Consider the following 12,475-nt stretch of genomic DNA (forward strand, 5'->3'; position numbering starts at 1 on the left):
ACCAGGGCCTGTGGCTGCTGGCTGAGGCCACCTACACCACACCAGGGCCTGTGGCTGCTGGCTGAGGCGACTTACACCACACCAGGGCCCTTTTGCTGCTGGCTGAGGCCACTTACACCACACCAGTGCCTGTGTCTTCTAGCTGAGGTGACTTACACCACACCAGGGCCTGTGGCTGCTGGCTGAGGCCAATTACACCACACCAGGGTCTGTGGCTCTTGCTCAGGCCACCTACACCACACCAGGGCCTGTGGCACTGGCTGAGGCCACTTACACCACACCAGGGCCTGTGGCTGCTGGCTGAGGCCACTTACACCACACCAGGGCCTGTGGCTGCTGGCTGAGGCCACTTACACCACACCAGGGCCTGTGGCTGCTGGCTGAGGCCACTTACACCACACCAGGGCCCTTTTGCTGCTGGCTGAGGCCACTTACACCACACCAGTGCCTGTGGCTTCTGGCTGAGGCGACTTACACCACACCAGGGCCTGTGGCTGCTGGCTGAGGCCACTTACACCACACCAAGGCCTGTTGCTCTTGCTCAGGCCACTCACATCACACCAGGCCCTGCGCTTCTGGCCGAGGCCATCTTCACCAAACCAGGCCCTGTGCTGCTTGCTGTGGCCATGTACAACACACCAGGCCCTGTGCTGGTTCCTGAGGCCATCTTCAACAATCCAGGGCCTGTGCTGTTGGATAAATGCCAAACTGAGCCTTTGGGTTAGGGTATTATGCAAACATGCAGGTATGGTTATAGGATTGTCTTCGTAACTTCAGGTACTTGCCACCTAATCACTTGAATCCATAAATTGAGACATTGTGCTGGAGCCAGCAGCTTACGGCCATACCACCCTGAGCACGCCCGACCTCGTCTGATCTCGGAAGCTAAGCAGGGCTGGGCTTGGTTAGTACTTGGATGGGAGACTACCTGGGAATACCTGGTGCTGTAAGCCTTTCATTTTCATGTCATTGAACCGCTTTTGATCCAGAGAAGGGGTGTATTAAAAGACCAAAAGCAGCTGCCCATTAATGAGGGCACATTAACGACACTGCTTTTGGCTCTTTTCCAATGTCTTGTGCTGCTAGCTGATGCCACCTACACCACACCAGGGCCTGAGTGACCGGCTGGGGCCACTTACACCACATCAGGGCCTGTGGCTCTGGCTGAGGCCACTTACACCACACCAGGGCCCTTTTGCTGCTGGCTGAGGCCAGTTACACCACAACAGAGCCTGTGGCTGCTGGCTGAAGCCACTTACACCACACCAGGGCCTTAGTTGCTATTGAGGCCACTTACACCACACCAGGGCCTGTGGCTGCTGGCTGAGGCCACCTACACCACACCAGGGCCTGTGGCTGCTGGCTGAGGCGACTTACACCACACCAGGGCCCTTTTGCTGCTGGCTGAGGCCACTTACACCACACCAGTGCCTGTGTCTTCTAGCTGAGGCGACTTACACCACACCAGGGCCTGTGGCTGCTGGCTGAGGCCAATTACACCACACCAGGGTCTGTGGCTCTTGCTCAGGCCACTTACACCACACCAGGGCCTGTGGCACTGGCTGAGGCCACTTACACCACACCAGGGCCTGTGGCTGCTGGCTGAGGCCACTTACACCACACCAGGGCCTGTGGCTGCTGGCTGAGGCCACTTACACCACACCAGGGCCTGTGGCTGCTGGCTGAGGCCACCTACACCACACCAGGGCCTGTGGCTGCTGGCTGAGGCCACTTACACCACACCAGGGCCCTTTTGCTGCTGGCTGAGGCCACTTACACCACACCAGTGCCTGTGGCTTCTGGCTGAGGCGACTTACACCACACCAGGGCCTGTGGCTGCTGGCTGAGGCCACTTACACCACACCAAGGCCTGTTGCTCTTGCTCAGGCCACTCACATCACACCAGGCCCTGCGCTTCTGGCCGAGGCCATCTTCACCAAACCAGGCCCTGTGCTGCTTGCTGTGGCCATGTACAACACACCAGGCCCTGTGCTGGTTCCTGAGGCCATCTTCAACAATCCAGGGCCTGTGCTGTTGGATAAATGCCAAACTGAGCCTTTGGGTTAGGGTATTATGCAAACATGCAGGTATGGTTATAGGATTGTCTTCGTAACTTCAGGTACTTGCCACCTAATCACTTGAATCCATAAATTGAGACATTGTGCTGGAGCCAGCAGCTTACGGCCATACCACCCTGAGCACGCCCGACCTCGTCTGATCTCGGAAGCTAAGCAGGGCTGGGCTTGGTTAGTACTTGGATGGGAGACTGCCTGGGAATACCTGGTGCTGTAAGCCTTTCATTTTCATGTCATTGAACCGCTTTTGATCCAGAGAAGGGGTGTATTAAAAGACCAAAAGCAGCTGCCCATTAATGAGGGCACATTAACGACACTGCTTTTGGCTCTTTTCCAATGTCTTGTGCTGCTAGCTGATGCAACCTACACCACACAAGGGCCTGAGTGACCGGCTGGGGCCACTTACACCACATCAGGGCCTGTGGCTCTGGCTGAGGCCACTTACACCACACCAGGGCCTGTGGCTGCTGGCTGAGGCCAGTTACACCACAACAGAGCCTGTGGCTGCTGGCTGAAGCCACTTACACCACACCAGGGCCTTAGTTGCTATTGAGGCCACTTACACCACACCAGGGCCTGTGGCTGCTGGCTGAGGCCACCTACACCACACCAGGGCCTGTGGCTGCTGGCTGAGGCGACTTACACCACACCAGGGCCCTTTTGCTGCTGGCTGAGGCCACTTACACCACACCAGTGCCTGTGTCTTCTAGCTGAGGTGACTTACACCACACCAGGGCCTGTGGCTGCTGGCTGAGGCCAATTACACCACACCAGGGTCTGTGGCTCTTGCTCAGGCCACCTACACCACACCAGGGCCTGTGGCACTGGCTGAGGCCACTTACACCACACCAGGGCCTGTGGCTGCTGGCTGAGGCCACTTACACCACACCAGGGCCTGTGGCTGCTGGCTGAGGCCACTTACACCACACCAGGGCCTGTGGCTGCTGGCTGAGGCCACTTACACCACACCAGGGCCCTTTTGCTGCTGGCTGAGGCCACTTACACCACACCAGTGCCTGTGGCTTCTGGCTGAGGCGACTTACACCACACCAGGGCCTGTGGCTGCTGGCTGAGGCCACTTACACCACACCAAGGCCTGTTGCTCTTGCTCAGGCCACTCACATCACACCAGGCCCTGCGCTTCTGGCCGAGGCCATCTTCACCAAACCAGGCCCTGTGCTGCTTGCTGTGGCCATGTACAACACACCAGGCCCTGTGCTGGTTCCTGAGGCCATCTTCAACAATCCAGGGCCTGTGCTGTTGGATAAATGCCAAACTGAGCCTTTGGGTTAGGGTATTATGCAAACATGCAGGTATGGTTATAGGATTGTCTTCGTAACTTCAGGTACTTGCCACCTAATCACTTGAATCCATAAATTGAGACATTGTGCTGGAGCCAGCAGCTTACGGCCATACCACCCTGAGCACGCCCGACCTCGTCTGATCTCGGAAGCTAAGCAGGGCTGGGCTTGGTTAGTACTTGGATGGGAGACTACCTGGGAATACCTGGTGCTGTAAGCCTTTCATTTTCATGTCATTGAACCGCTTTTGATCCAGAGAAGGGGTGTATTAAAAGACCAAAAGCAGCTGCCCATTAATGAGGGCACATTAACGACACTGCTTTTGGCTCTTTTCCAATGTCTTGTGCTGCTAGCTGATGCCACCTACACCACACCAGGGCCTGAGTGACCGGCTGGGGCCACTTACACCACATCAGGGCCTGTGGCTCTGGCTGAGGCCACTTACACCACACCAGGGCCCTTTTGCTGCTGGCTGAGGCCAGTTACACCACAACAGAGCCTGTGGCTGCTGGCTGAAGCCACTTACACCACACCAGGGCCTTAGTTGCTATTGAGGCCACTTACACCACACCAGGGCCTGTGGCTGCTGGCTGAGGCCACCTACACCACACCAGGGCCTGTGGCTGCTGGCTGAGGCGACTTACACCACACCAGGGCCCTTTTGCTGCTGGCTGAGGCCACTTACACCACACCAGTGCCTGTGTCTTCTAGCTGAGGCGACTTACACCACACCAGGGCCTGTGGCTGCTGGCTGAGGCCAATTACACCACACCAGGGTCTGTGGCTCTTGCTCAGGCCACTTACACCACACCAGGGCCTGTGGCACTGGCTGAGGCCACTTACACCACACCAGGGCCTGTGGCTGCTGGCTGAGGCCACTTACACCACACCAGGGCCTGTGGCTGCTGGCTGAGGCCACTTACACCACACCAGGGCCTGTGGCTGCTGGCTGAGGCCACCTACACCACACCAGGGCCTGTGGCTGCTGGCTGAGGCCACTTACACCACACCAGGGCCCTTTTGCTGCTGGCTGAGGCCACTTACACCACACCAGTGCCTGTGGCTTCTGGCTGAGGCGACTTACACCACACCAGGGCCTGTGGCTGCTGGCTGAGGCCACTTACACCACACCAAGGCCTGTTGCTCTTGCTCAGGCCACTCACATCACACCAGGCCCTGCGCTTCTGGCCGAGGCCATCTTCACCAAACCAGGCCCTGTGCTGCTTGCTGTGGCCATGTACAACACACCAGGCCCTGTGCTGGTTCCTGAGGCCATCTTCAACAATCCAGGGCCTGTGCTGTTGGATAAATGCCAAACTGAGCCTTTGGGTTAGGGTATTATGCAAACATGCAGGTATGGTTATAGGATTGTCTTCGTAACTTCAGGTACTTGCCACCTAATCACTTGAATCCATAAATTGAGACATTGTGCTGGAGCCAGCAGCTTACGGCCATACCACCCTGAGCACGCCCGACCTCGTCTGATCTCGGAAGCTAAGCAGGGCTGGGCTTGGTTAGTACTTGGATGGGAGACTGCCTGGGAATACCTGGTGCTGTAAGCCTTTCATTTTCATGTCATTGAACCGCTTTTGATCCAGAGAAGGGGTGTATTAAAAGACCAAAAGCAGCTGCCCATTAATGAGGGCACATTAACGACACTGCTTTTGGCTCTTTTCCAATGTCTTGTGCTGCTAGCTGATGCAACCTACACCACACAAGGGCCTGAGTGACCGGCTGGGGCCACTTACACCACATCAGGGCCTGTGGCTCTGGCTGAGGCCACTTACACCACACCAGGGCCTGTGGCTGCTGGCTGAGGCCAGTTACACCACAACAGAGCCTGTGGCTGCTGGCTGAAGCCACTTACACCACACCAGGGCCTTAGTTGCTATTGAGGCCACTTACACCACACCAGGGTCTGTGGCTCTTGCTCAGGCCACTTACACCACACCAGGGCCTGTGGCTCTTGCTCAGGCCACTTACACCACACCAGGGCCTGTGGCACTGGCTGAGGCCACTTACACCACACCAGGGCCTGTGGCTGCTGGCTGAGGCCACTTACACCACACCAGGGCCTGTGGCTGCTGGCTGAGGCCACCTACACCACACCAGGGCCTGTGGCTGCTGGCTGAGGCCACTTACACCACACCAGGGCCCTTTTGCTGCTGGCTGAGGCCACTTACACCACACCAGTGCCTGTGGCTTCTGGCTGAGGCGACTTACACCACACCAGGGCCTGTGGCTGCTGGCTGAGGCCACTTACACCACACCAAGGCCTGTGGCTCTTGCTCAGGCCACTCACATCACACCAGGCCCTGCGCTTCTGGCCGAGGCCATCTTCACCAAACCAGGCCCTGTGCTGCTTGCTGTGGCCACTTACACCACACCAGGGCCTGTGGCTGCTGGCTGAGGCGACTTACACCACACCAGGGCCTGTGGCTGCTGGCTGAGGCGACTTAAACCACACCAGGGCCCTTTTGCTGCTGGCTGAGGCCACTTACACCACACCAGTGCCTGTGGCTTCTGGCTGAGGCGACTTACACCACACCAGGGCCTGTGGCTGCTGGCTGAGGCCAATTACACCACACCAGGGTCTGTGGCTCTTGCTCAGGCCACTTACACCACACCAGGGCCTGTGGCACTGGCTGAGGCCACTTACACCACACCAGGGCCTGTGGCTCTTGCTCAGGCCACTTACACCACACCAGGGCCTGTGGCACTGGCTGAGGCCACTTACACCACACCAGGGCCTGTGGCTGCTGGCTGAGGCCACCTACACCACACCAGGGCCTGTGGCTGCTGGCTGAGGCGACTTACACCACACCAGGGCCCTTTTGCTGCTGGCTGAGGCCACTTACACCACACCAGTGCCTGTGGCTTCTGGCTGAGGCCACTTACACCACACCAGGGCCTGTGGCTGCTGGCTGAGGCCAATTACACCACACCAGGGTCTGTGGCTCTTGCTCAGGCCACTTACACCACACCAGGGCCTGTGGCACTGGCTGAGGCCACTTACACCACACCAGGGCCTGTGGCTGCTGGCTGAGGCCACTTACACCACACCAGGGCCTGTGGCTGCTGGCTGAGGCCACCTACACCACACCAGGGCCTGTGGCTGCTGGCTGAGGCCACTTACACCACACCAGGGCCTGTGGCTGCTGGCTGAGGCCACTTACACCACACCAGGGCCCTTTTGCTGCTGGCTGAGGCCACTTACACCACACCAGTGCCTGTGGCTTCTGGCTGAGGCGACTTACACCACACCAGGGCCTGTGGCTGCTGGCTGAGGCCACTTACACCACACCAAGGCCTGTTGCTCTTGCTCAGGCCACTCACATCACACCAGGCCCTGCGCTTCTGGCCGAGGCCATCTTCACCAAACCAGGCCCTGTGCTGCTTGCTGTGGCCATGTACAACACACCAGGCCCTGTGCTGGTTCCTGAGGCCATCTTCAACAATCCAGGGCCTGTGCTGTTGGATAAATGCCAAACTGAGCCTTTGGGTTAGGGTATTATGCAAACATGCAGGTATGGTTATAGGATTGTCTTCGTAACTTCAGGTACTTGCCACCTAATCACTTGAATCCATAAATTGAGACATTGTGCTGGAGCCAGCAGCTTACGGCCATACCACCCTGAGCACGCCCGACCTCGTCTGATCTCGGAAGCTAAGCAGGGCTGGGCTTGGTTAGTACTTGGATGGGAGACTACCTGGGAATACCTGGTGCTGTAAGCCTTTCATTTTCATGTCATTGAACCGCTTTTGATCCAGAGAAGGGGTGTATTAAAAGACCAAAAGCAGCTGCCCATTAATGAGGGCACATTAACGACACTGCTTTTGGCTCTTTTCCAATGTCTTGTGCTGCTAGCTGATGCAACCTACACCACACAAGGGCCTGAGTGACCGGCTGGGGCCACTTACACCACATCAGGGCCTGTGGCTCTGGCTGAGGCCACTTACACCACACCAGGGCCTGTGGCTGCTGGCTGAGGCCACTTACACCACACCAGGGCCTGTGGCTGCTGGCTGAGGCCACCTACACCACACCAGGGCCTGTGGCTGCTGGCTGAGGCCAATTACACCACACCAGGGCCTGTGGCACTGGCTGAGGCCACTTACACCACACCAGGGCCTGTGGCTCTTGCTCAGGCCACTTACACCACACCAGGGCCTGTGGCACTGGCTGAGGCCACTTACACCACACCAGGGCCTGTGGCTGCTGGCTGAGGCCACCTACACCACACCAGGGCCTGTGGCTGCTGGCTGAGGCCACTTACACCACACCAGGGCCCTTTTGCTGCTGGCTGAGGCCACTTACACCACACCAGTGCCTGTGGCTTCTGGCTGAGGCGACTTACACCACACCAGGGCCTGTGGCTGCTGGCTGAGGCCACTTACACCACACCAGGGCCTGTGGCTGCTGGCTGAGGCCACTTACACCACACCAGGGCGTGTGGCTGCTGGCTGAGGCCACCTACACCACACCAGGGCCTGTGGCTGCTGGCTGAGGCGACTTACACCACACCAGGGCCCTTTTGCTGCTGGCTGAGGCCACTTACACCACACCAGTGCCTGTGTCTTCTAGCTGAGGCGACTTACACCACACCAGGGCCTGTGGCTGCTGGCTGAGGCCAATTACACCACACCAGGGTCTGTGGCTCTTGCTCAGGCCACTTACACCACACCAGGGCCTGTGGCACTGGCTGAGGCCACTTACACCACACCAGGGCCTGTGGCTGCTGGCTGAGGCCACTTACACCACACCAGGGCCTGTGGCTGCTGGCTGAGGCCACTTACACCACACCAGGGCCTGTGGCTGCTGGCTGAGGCCACCTACACCACACCAGGGCCTGTGGCTGCTGGCTGAGGCCACTTACACCACACCAGGGCCCTTTTGCTGCTGGCTGAGGCCACTTACACCACACCAGTGCCTGTGGCTTCTGGTTGAGGCGACTTACACCACACCAGGGTCTGTGGCTGCTGGCTGAGGCCACTTACACCACACCAAGGCCTGTTGCTCTTGCTCAGGCCACTCACATCACACCAGGCCCTGCGCTTCTGGCCGAGGCCATCTTCACCAAACCAGGCCCTGTGCTGTTTGCTGTGGCCATGTACAACACACCAGGCCCTGTGCTGGTCCCTGAGGCCATCTTCAACAATCCAGGGCCTGTGCTGTTGGATAAATGCCAAACTGAGCCTTTGGGTTAGGGTATTATGCAAACATGCAGGTATGGTTATAGGATTGTCTTCGTAACTTCAGGTACTTGCCACCTAATCACTTGAATCCATAAATTGAGACATTGTGCTGTCGCCAGCAGCTTACGGCCATACCACCCTGAGCACGCCCGACCTCGTCTGATCTCGGAAGCTAAGCAGGGCTGGGCTTGGTTAGTACTTGGATGGGAGACTGCCTGGGAATACCTGGTGCTGTAAGCCTTTCATTTTCATGTCATTGAACCGCTTTTGATCCAGAGAAGGGGTGTATTAAAAGACCAAAAGCAGCTGCCCATTAATGAGGGCACATTAACGACACTGCTTTTGGCTCTTTTCCAATGTCTTGTGCTGCTAGCTGATGCAACCTACACCACACAAGGGCCTGAGTGACCGGCTGGGGCCACTTACACCACATCAGGGCCTGTGGCTCTGGCTGAGGCCACTTACACCACACCAGGGCCTGTGGCTGCTGGCTGAGGCCACTTACACCACACCAGGGCCTGTGGCTGCTGGCTGAGGCCACCTACACCACACCAGGGAATTAGTTGCTATTGAGGCCAATTACACCACACCAGGGTCTGTGGCTCTTGCTCAGGCCACTTACACCACACCAGGGCCTGTGGCTCTTGCTCAGGCCACTTACACCACACCAGGGCCTGTGGCACTGGCTGAGGCCACTTACACCACACCAGGGCCTGTGGCTGCTGGCTGAGGCCACCTACACCACACCAGGGCCTGTGGCTGCTGGCTGAGGCCACTTACACCACACCAGGGCCCTTTTGCTGCTGGCTGAGGCCACTTACACCACACCAGTGCCTGTGGCTTCTGGCTGAGGCGACTTACACCACACCAGGGCCTGTGGCTGCTGGCTGAGGCCACTTACACCACACCAAGGCCTGTTGCTCTTGCTCAGGCCACTCACATCACACCAGGCCCTGCGCTTCTGGCCGAGGCCATCTTCACCAAACCAGGCCCTGTGCTGCTTGCTGTGGCCATGTACAACACACCAGGCCCTGTGCTGGTTCCTGAGGCCATCTTCAACAATCCAGGGCCTGTGCTGTTGGATAAATGCCAAACTGAGCCTTTGGGTTAGGGTATTATGCAAACATGCAGGTATGGTTATAGGATTGTCTTCGTAACTTCAGGTACTTGCCACCTAATCACTTGAATCCATAAATTGAGACATTGTGCTGGAGCCAGCAGCTTACGGCCATACCACCCTGAGCACGCCCGACCTCGTCTGATCTCGGAAGCTAAGCAGGGCTGGGCTTGGTTAGTACTTGGATGGGAGACTGCCTGGGAATACCTGGTGCTGTAAGCCTTTCATTTTCATGTCATTGAACCGCTTTTGATCCAGAGAAGGGGTGTATTAAAAGACAAAAAGCAGCGGCCCATTAATGAGGGCACATTAACGACACTGCTTTTGGCTCTTTTCCAATGTCTTGTGCTGCTAGCTGATGCAACCTACACCACACAAGGGCCTGAGTGACCGGCTGGGGCCACTTACACCACATCAGGGCCTGTGGCTCTGGCTGAGGCCACTTACACCACACCAGGGCCTGTGGCTGCTGGCTGAGGCCACTTACACCACACCAGGGCCTGTGGCTGCTGGCTGAGGCCACCTACACCACACCAGGGCATTAGTTGCTATTGAGGCCAATTACACCACACCAGGGTCTGTGGCTCTTGCTCAGGCAAGTTACATCACAACAGGGCCTGTGGCTGCTGCCTGAGGCCACATACACCACACCAGGGCATTAGTTGCTATTGAGGCCAATTACACCACACCAGGGTCTGTGGCTCTTGCTCAGGCCACTTACACCACACCAGGGCCTGTGGCACTTGCTCAGGCCACTTACACCACACCAGGGCCTGTGGCACTGGCTGAGGCCACTTACACCACACCAGTGCCTGTGGCTTCTGGCTGAGGCGACTTACACCACACCAGGGCCTGTGGCTGCTGGCTGAGGCCACTTACACCACACCAAGGCCTGTTGCTCTTGCTCAGGCCACTCACATCACACCAGGCCCTGCGCTTCTGGCCGAGGCCATCTTCACCAAACCAGGCCCTGTGCTGCTTGCTGTGGCCATGTACAACACACCAGGCCCTGTGCTGGTTCCTGAGGCCATCTTCAACAATCCAGGGCCTGTGCTGTTGGATAAATGCCAAACTGAGCCTTTGGGTTAGGGTATTATGCAAACATGCAGGTATGGTTATAGGATTGTCTTCGTAACTTCAGGTACTTGCCACCTAATCACTTGAATCCATAAATTGAGACATTGTGCTAGAGCCAGCAGCTTACGGCCATACCACCCTGAGCACGCCCGACCTCGTCTGATCTCGGAAGCTAAGCAGGGCTGGGCTTGGTTAGTACTTGGATGGGAGACTGCCTGGGAATACCTGGTGCTGTAAGCCTTTCATTTTCATGTCATTGAACCGCTTTTGATCCAGAGAAGGGGTGTATTAAAAGACAAAAAGCAGCGGCCCATTAATGAGGGCACATTAACGACACTGCTTTTGGCTCTTTTCCAATGTCTTGTTCTGCTAGCTGATGCAACCTACACCACACAAGGGCCTGAGTGACCGGCTGGGGCCACTTACACCACATCAGGGCCTGTGGCTCTGGCTGAGGCCACTTACACCACACCAGGGCCTGTGGCTGCTGGCTGAGGCCACTTACACCACACCAGGGCCTGTGGCTGCTGGCTGAGGCCACCTACACCACACCAGGGCATTAGTTGCTATTGAGGCCAATTACACCACACCAGGGTCTGTGGCTCTTGCTCAGGCAAGTTACATCACAACAGGGCCTGTGGCTGCTGCCTGAGGCCACATACACCACACCAGGGCATTAGTTGCTATTGAGGCCAATTACACCACACCAGGGTCTGTGGCTCTTGCTCAGGCCACTTACACCACACCAGGGCCTGTGGCACTTGCTCAGGCCACTTACACCACACCAGGGCCTGTGGCACTGGCTGAGGCCACTTACACCACACCAGGGCCTGTGGCTGCTGGCTGAGGCCACTTACACCACACCAGGGCCTGTGGCTGCTGGCTGAGGCCACCTACACCACACCAGGGCCTGTGGCTGCTGGCTGAGGCCACTTACACCACACCAGGGCCCTTTTGCTGCTGGCTGAGGCCACTTACACCACACCAGTGCCTGTGGCTTCTGGCTGAGGCGACTTACACCACACCAGGGCCTGTGGCTGCTGGCTGAGGCCACTTACACCACACCAAGGCCTGTGGCTCTTGCTCAGGCCACTCACATCACACCAGGCCCTGCGCTTCTGGCCGAGGCCATCTTCACCAAACCAGGCCCTGTGCTGCTTGCTGTGGCCACTTACACCACACCAGGGCCTGTGGCTGCTGGCTGAGGCCACCTACACCACACCAGGGCCTGTGGCTGCTGGCTGAGGCCACTTAAACCACACCAGGGCCCTTTTGCTGCTGGCTGAGGCCACTTACACCACACCAGTGCCTGTGGCTTCTGGCTGAGGCGACTTACACCACACCAGGGCCTGTGGCTGCTGGCTGAGGCCACTTACACCACACCAGGGCCCTTTTGCTGCTGGCTGAGGCCACTTACACCACACCAGTGCCTGTGGCTTCTGGCTGAGGCGACTTACACCACACCAGGGCCTGTGGCTGCTGGCTGAGGCCACTTACACCACACCAAGGCCTGTTGCTCTTGCTCAGGCCACTCACATCACACCAGGCCCTGCGCTTCTGGCCGAGGCCATCTTCACCAAACCAGGCCCTGTGCTGCTTGCTGTGGCCATGTACAACACACCAGGCCCTGTGCTGGTTCCTGAGGCCATCTTCAACAATCCAGGGCCTGTGCTGTTGGATAAATGCCAAACTGAGCCTTTGGGTTAGGG

At 57.9% G+C, this 12,475-nt stretch overlaps 8 non-coding genes across 8 annotated transcripts; all 8 read left to right on the forward strand.

Moving 5' to 3' along the window:
* Nucleotides 1–834: 834 nt before the first annotated feature.
* Nucleotides 835–953, forward strand: LOC146676107 (5S ribosomal RNA). Its single transcript, XR_014910864.1, has one exon. It is a non-coding gene; the product is annotated as a 5S ribosomal RNA (ribosomal RNA).
* Nucleotides 954–2,176: 1,223 nt separating this feature from the next.
* Nucleotides 2,177–2,295, forward strand: LOC146676108 (5S ribosomal RNA). Its single transcript, XR_014911107.1, has one exon. It is a non-coding gene; the product is annotated as a 5S ribosomal RNA (ribosomal RNA).
* A 1,182-nt stretch (nucleotides 2,296–3,477) lies between these two features.
* Nucleotides 3,478–3,596, forward strand: LOC146676109 (5S ribosomal RNA). The gene has a single exon (XR_014910865.1). It is a non-coding gene; the product is annotated as a 5S ribosomal RNA (ribosomal RNA).
* A 1,223-nt stretch (nucleotides 3,597–4,819) lies between these two features.
* On the forward strand, nucleotides 4,820–4,938 carry LOC146676110 (5S ribosomal RNA). The gene has a single exon (XR_014911109.1). It is a non-coding gene; the product is annotated as a 5S ribosomal RNA (ribosomal RNA).
* A 2,054-nt stretch (nucleotides 4,939–6,992) lies between these two features.
* Nucleotides 6,993–7,111, forward strand: LOC146676111 (5S ribosomal RNA). The gene has a single exon (XR_014910866.1). It is a non-coding gene; the product is annotated as a 5S ribosomal RNA (ribosomal RNA).
* Nucleotides 7,112–8,693: 1,582 nt separating this feature from the next.
* LOC146676112 (5S ribosomal RNA) lies at nucleotides 8,694–8,812 on the forward strand. Its single transcript, XR_014911110.1, has one exon. It is a non-coding gene; the product is annotated as a 5S ribosomal RNA (ribosomal RNA).
* Nucleotides 8,813–9,792: 980 nt separating this feature from the next.
* Nucleotides 9,793–9,911, forward strand: LOC146676113 (5S ribosomal RNA). The gene has a single exon (XR_014911111.1). It is a non-coding gene; the product is annotated as a 5S ribosomal RNA (ribosomal RNA).
* A 976-nt stretch (nucleotides 9,912–10,887) lies between these two features.
* On the forward strand, nucleotides 10,888–11,006 carry LOC146676114 (5S ribosomal RNA). Its single transcript, XR_014911112.1, has one exon. It is a non-coding gene; the product is annotated as a 5S ribosomal RNA (ribosomal RNA).
* The last annotated feature ends 1,469 nt before the right edge of the window (nucleotides 11,007–12,475 follow it).

Source organism: Rhamphochromis longiceps, linkage group LG3 (assembly GCF_057381845.1).
Source record: "Rhamphochromis longiceps isolate RC_006_pf linkage group LG3, R_longiceps_female_GT1.1, whole genome shotgun sequence".
NCBI lineage: Eukaryota > Metazoa > Chordata > Actinopteri > Cichliformes > Cichlidae > Rhamphochromis > Rhamphochromis longiceps.